The 6419-nt window shown below is 48.4% G+C and overlaps 1 long non-coding RNA gene across 1 annotated transcript in view; it reads right to left on the bottom strand.

Annotated features, from left to right (window-relative positions):
- The window catches only part of LOC108533593 (uncharacterized), an 11055-nt gene extending 8666 nt beyond the window's left edge, over positions 1-2389 (bottom strand). The window contains exon 1 of the long non-coding RNA XR_001886766.1: positions 2211-2389. This is a non-coding gene — a long non-coding RNA (uncharacterized LOC108533593). The remainder of the gene's footprint in view (positions 1-2210) is intronic.
- Positions 2390-6419: the final 4030 nt, after the last annotated feature.

Here is a 6419-nt window from a genome sequence, read left to right as displayed (position 1 = left end):
CCATGTCTCCCTCATGCTGCTCAGTCCCCACACACACCCCCACCTTCCCTGCCCTCAGTTTTTAAAAAGAGCCAAGCCCCTTTCAAACCTTAAGACCTTTGTACCAGCCACACAGCCCTGGCTGCTCAAAAAGTGTGGCTGATGGCCAGGCATTGTGGCTCATGCCTGTAATCCCAGGACTTTGAGAGGCCGAGGCGGGTGGATCAGCTGAGGTCAGGAGTTCGAGACCAGCCTAGCCAACATGGTGAAACCCCGTCTCTACTAAATATACAAAAAATTAGCCAGACATGGTGGGGCGTGCCTGTAATCCCAGCTACTCGGGTGGCTGAGGCAGGAGAATCACTTGACCTGGGAGGCAGAAGTTGCAGTGAGCCAAGATCGTGACACTGCACTCCAGCCTGGACAACAAGAGTGAAACTTCATCTCAAAAAAAAAAAAAAAAAAAAAAAAAAAAAAAGTGTGGCTGATTGGTTTTTTAAATTGCTCTATAGCAAAATGTGCAAAGAATAGAACTCATCCTAAAGATGCATCCATGTGGATATGAAGATCCCCGAATCCCCAGCCAGTTTCATGGCAGCCAGCCCCCTGCTGGGCCACATTACCCACAGCACCTAAACAGAAGTGGAGGATTGGCTACGCGTGGTGGCTCATGCCTGTAATCCCAGCACTTTGGGAGGCAGAGGTGGGAGGATGGCTTGAGCCTGGCAACATAGTGAGACTCCGTCTCTACAAAACTAAAAATAAATTAGCGGAGTCTGGCAATGCATGCCTGTAGACCTGGCTACTCTGGAGGCTGAGGCAGGAGGATCTCTTGAGCGCAGGAGTTCCAGGCTGCAGTGAGCTATGATCGTGCCACTGCACTCCAGCCTGGGTGACAAGGGTGAGACCCTGTCTCAAAAGGAAAGAAAGAAAAAGGTGGAGGACTGCAGAGGGGCTGCAGGAATCAGAGGGGCGTCGGCAGAGGGCACGGAAGGAGGCGGCTGGTTAGAGATAGAGCTCGCCAGTCCGCGCCCCTCCATGGAGCAACGTAGTCCGGCAGGCCTGGCGCGCCACCACCACAAGGGGGCAGCGTCCTCCACAGGGTCCCGGTGCGGACGCACTGTGAGGGCTGAGGCACCCAGAGGTCCGCTCTGGGGATATGGTGTCACCTGTATAATTTTAAAAATCTCGGCCGGGCGCGGTGGCTCACTCCTGTAATCCCAGCACTTTGGGAGGCCAAGCGGGTGGATCCCCTGAGGTCAGGAGTTCGAGACCAGCCTGGCCAACATGGTGAAACCCCGTCTCCACTAAAAATACAAAATTAGCTGGGCGTGGTAGCGCGCGCCTGTAGTTCCAGCAACTTGGGAAGCTGAGGCAGGAGAATCGCTTGAACCCGGGAGGTGGAGGTTGCAGTGAGCAGTGCGCCGAGATCGAGGTCGCGCCACTGCACTCCAGCCTGGGAGGTTGCAGTGAGCTGAGATCGCGCCACCACACTCCAAAAATAATAATAATAATAATAATAATAATAAATATATATATAATAAAAATCTCGTATTTCGAAAGTTTTAAAATCCGAATTCTGAGGGAAAACAGGGGCAGTCACACAAGTCATGTTGCCACCCAGTTGAACCCTGCCAGGGAGTGGTGTGTCAGCCCTTTTGGGATTAGCAATAATTCCATTCCTAGATGATTTCAAGGGCGAGGCCCGTGGAATCTAGAACCTGAGACAGCCCCAAAGGTGGAGAAGACCGCAGGGAGCTGACAGGGCCGTCTTTGACCTCCGCCTGCCCGGTTTTTAAAGTCCCCAGGCAAAAACCACAACCCAATAACCCATATTGATTGCTTAGGTGCTGGCAGGCGCTTTCGCAATCTCTCAATTACTCCTCACAACCCAGATTCCAGAGCCTGTGCCCCAACCCCTGCCCTGAAGGTGGTGGTGGGATCCCCAGAACCAAAAATCCAAATGATGGTGATGAGCAAAGTCCACATACCCCCAAACACACACTCACGCACAAAACTAGAAAGCCACCACGCCCTTCATTGTCAGCCACGAAGGAGGGGTTCTGATTGTAAAATTCCAGAGCAGGTCGGGGACTGGCAACTCCAAAAGAGATTCCTTGCTTCGGGTGGGGCCTTGATGGGGGCTGCCCGGCTCCCTCTCCTCCCCCACTCCCTCCCTGCTGAGGCATCACATTCTCCTTCACCAGGTCATCCTAACCTAAAGCACATACCTTTGCGTTGGTGGGCCATCCGCCTGGATGAGTATTGTGCCATGGGATAAGCATCCAGAGCCATAAAAGGCTCAGAATTTTAATTGCCTATTCACAGCCAAGAGAAACATTTACCCAGGGCCAATGCAAGGCAGGTATCTGAGGATAAGAAGCACAGTTACGGTGCAGAGAGGCTTGAGGCTGGGGACAACACTTCAGGAATCGCTGTGGGTGATTCACAAGAATGTGAGCTATGCCAATCCACAGAAATGGGCGTTACATTTTAAAACAGCAGAATGCAAAGACAAACTGATTGCAACCACAGGAAGAGCACGTATCTGTGTGATGCATGTTGACAGAAAGCAGGAAATTCGAGAAATGAAGGCACCGTTCACCGGATTCTTTTCTGTCTGTGTTACTCACACCAGTTACTGTATGTAACTGTAGTTACTAACACCAGTTACTTGTGTATTATAGCATGGCTCTATAGACTATGGCCGGCAGGCCAAGCTCAGGCTATGGCCTAATTTTTTTTCTTTTTTTTTTTTTTTTTTGAGGCGGAATGTCACTCTGTGGCCCAGGGTGGAGTGCAGTAGCACAATCTCAGCTCACTGCAACCTCCACCTCCCGGGTTCAAGCGATTCTCCTGCCTCAGCCTCCCAAGTAGCTGGGATTACAGGCACATGCCACCACACCTGGCTAATTTTGTATTTTTAGTAGAGACAGTTTTCACCATGTTGGTCAGGCTGATCTTGAACTCCTGACCTCAGGTGATCCGCCCACCTCAGCCTCCCAAAGTGTTGGGATTACAGGCATGAGCCACCGTGCCTGGCCATTTTTTTTTTGTATTCTTAGTAAAGATGGGGTTTCACCATGTTGGTCAGGCTGGTCTCGAACTCCTGACCTCAGGTGATCCAACCGCTTCAGCTTCCCAAAGTGCTAAGATTACAGGCGTGAGCCACCGCCCCCAGCCTGTGGCCAGTTTTTAAACAAACCTTAAGCTAAGAATGATTTTACATTTGAAGGAGGAGGAGGAGAGAAAGAAAAGTATGCCCCTCGTTTTATATAAATACATAATTATACAATCAGCCATTTTCACTATGAATATGCTAGGCTCCAAAACACAGGGAGGCCAATGTATGACTATAAGCATTCCTGCCTTTGGGAGGCATTAGGCACAAGCTGTGTGAAGAAAAAATTGAAAACGTAACTCATCAAGGCTGGGCACAGTGGGTCATGCCTGTAATCCTGTAATCCCAGCAATTTTTTTTTTTTTTAGACAGAGTTTCACTCCTTGTTTCCCAGGCTGGAGTGCAGCGGTGCAATCTCAGCTCAGTGCAACCTCTGCCTCCTGGGTTCAAGCAATTCTCCAGTCTCAGCCTCCCAAGTAGCTGGGATTACAGGTGTCTGCCACCACGCCCAGTTAATTTTTGTATCTCAGGGTTTCACCATATTGGCCAGGCTGGTCTCAAACTCCTGACCTCAGGTGATCCATCCTCCTCAGCCTCCCAAAGTGCTGGTAATCCCCGCATTTTGGTAGTCTAAGGCTGGCAGATAGCCTGAGTCCAGGAGTTGAGACCAGTCTGGACAATATAGTGATACCTCTGCCTCTACAAAAAAAAAAACCTACAAAAATTAGCTGGGTGTGGTGGCACATGCCTGTAATCCCAGCTACTCAAGAGGTTGAGGTGGGAGGATCACTCGAGCCCAGGAGACAGAGGTTGCAGTGAGCTGAGATCTCAGCACTGCACTCCAGCCTCGGGTGACGGAGCAAGACCTTGTCTCAAAAAACAAAAACAAAAACAAAAGCAAAAAATAAACAAAACTCATCAAAGCAAAAAAGAAGATTAAAAATAACAAATGTATTTTTAGTATGATAGTAATTTTAGCATTGATACCTTTGAGGAACCCATGGGAGGAAAAGACCACATTTCTTGATCATGTTGTCAAGAAAACTGAATCTGAGTGAAAAACTTTTTTGAAAGTATCTGTTGCCCCTGAAACCTGAAACCAAAGGAAACTTACTCTGGAGGAAAAGTAAAGCAGAATGGTAATTATCAAACACCGCCATCCTGTTGCAAAATCCAGGGGCTTGTGTCAATGTGCCTGGACTAATTGATCAGTAGGAAAGCTGCAGTTGTACACGCGAGACAGTTGAGGTTAGCCTGACAGAAATATCTGCAAATGACTCATGAGGCAGGAAGAAGAAGCAAAACCAGCCTTCATCAGCCTTATCACGATGATATGGATAAAATTATGTCTAGTTTGCAGCTGATGCAAGGCCTGCTGTTTTCAAATGCCAAGGGATTTGTGGGCAGTAATCACCATAGGGGTGACTGCCTCTCAAAATGGTTTCAGATAGATGATAAAGAGAAGCTTTATTGATGATGATGATGAGGCCACACAAACAATGCATTCAGAAACATGTAATTAGGGGATGTTCCTCCCAACCACTTTCAGAATACACCAACAGGCACATGGGGATAATGTGAGGATGAATCATCAGTAGTTAGCCACCCAACATATTTCCATGAGCAAACTAACATTATAAAGCTATAGTACATGCAAAAAAAATCTGAAAATAGGCTGGGCGCGGTGGCTCACACCTGTAATCTCAGCACTTTGGGAGGCTGAGGCGGGCGGATCACCTGAAGTCGGGAGTTCAAGACGGGCCTGACCAACATGGAGAAACCTCGTCTCTACTAAAAACACAAAATTAGCCCGGCATGGAGGCGCATGTCTGTAATCCCAACTACTTGGGAGGCTAAGGCAGGAGAATCGCTTGAACCTGGAAGGCAGAATTTGCGGTGAGCCAAGATCGCACCATTGCACTCCAGCCTGGGCAACAAGAACAAAACTCTGTCTCAAAAGTAAAATAAAATAAAATCTGAAAATACATTCACCTAAGCTAGCATGGGAATTGCTTGCCAGCTTGGGAACTGATAAACCGAGGGTTCGGAACTCAGATTTGTTCCCCCATTAGATGAATGGATTCCCAGTTTATCACAAGAGTCTAGTTAACTCCTAAAATACCCGCAGTTATGTGCCCACAGCTGTAACTGCCCAGTGGGTTCACCTTGCTCGCTGCCTAGACAGAGGCAATTTATCAAGACAGGGGAACTGCAGTGGAGAAGGAGTAATTCACACAGAGCCAGGTGTGTGGGAGACTGGAGTTTTATTATTACTGAAATCAGTCTCCCTGAGCATTTAGGGATCTTTGTTTTTAAAGATAATTTGGTGGGTAAGGGCTTGGGAAGTGTGGAGTGCTGATTGGTCAGGTTAGAGATGGAATCATAGAGGGTGGAAGTGTGGTTTTCTTACTGTCTTCTGTTCCTGGGTAGGATGACAGAAATGGTTGAGCCAGATTACCAGTCTGGGTGGTGTCAGCTGATCCATCGAGTGCAGGGTCTGCAAAATATCTCAAACACTGATCTTAGATTTTACAATAGTGGCCGGGCGCGGTGGCTCACGCCTGTAATCCCAGCACTTTGGGAGGCCGAGGCAGGCGGATCACGAGGTCAGGAGATGGAGACCATACTGGCGAACTTGGTGAAACCCTGTCTCTACTAAAAATACAAAAAATTAGCTGGGCGTGGTGGCGGCGCCTGTAGTCCCAGCTACTGGGGAGGCTGAGGCAGGAGAATGGCGGGAACCCGGGAGGCGGAGCTTGCAGTGAGCTGAGATGGCGCCACTGCACTCCAGCCTGGGTAGCAGAGCGAGACTCCGTCTCAAAAAAAAAAAAAAAAAGATTTTACAATAGTGATATTATCTGCAGGAGCAATCTGGGGAGGCTCAGACTCTCGGAGCCAGAGGCTGCATGACCCCTAAACTAAATTTCTAATCTTGTAGCTAATTTGTTAGTCCTGCAAAGGCAGACTGGTCCACAGGCAACAACGGGTTTTTTTGTTTTTTTGGGGAAATAGCTTTTTAGGGAAATAGCTATTATCAATTTTGTTTCAGAGTCAAAACATGAACGGAATTCTTTCCCAAAGTTAGTTCAGGCCTATGCCCAGGAATGAACAAGGACAGCTTAAAGGTTAAAAGCAAGATGGAGTCGGTTAGGTCTGATCTCTTTCACTGTCCTAATTTCCTCAGTTGTAATTTTTGCAAAGGCGGTTTCACAGTCACCCTGTGTGTGTAGCCACGAGGCAGATACTTATAGAGCTACCTTTAGAGTTCCCTCTTAGGGGTGGGTGCAGTGGCTCAAGCCCGTAATCCCAGCACTGTGGG

Source organism: Rhinopithecus bieti, unplaced genomic scaffold (genome assembly GCF_001698545.2).
Source record: "Rhinopithecus bieti isolate Rb0 unplaced genomic scaffold, ASM169854v2 scaffold_11488, whole genome shotgun sequence".
Classification (NCBI taxonomy): domain Eukaryota; kingdom Metazoa; phylum Chordata; class Mammalia; order Primates; family Cercopithecidae; genus Rhinopithecus; species Rhinopithecus bieti.
The sequence above is the reverse complement of the archived record's forward strand: the minus strand, read 5'-3'. Positions and strand labels throughout refer to the sequence as shown.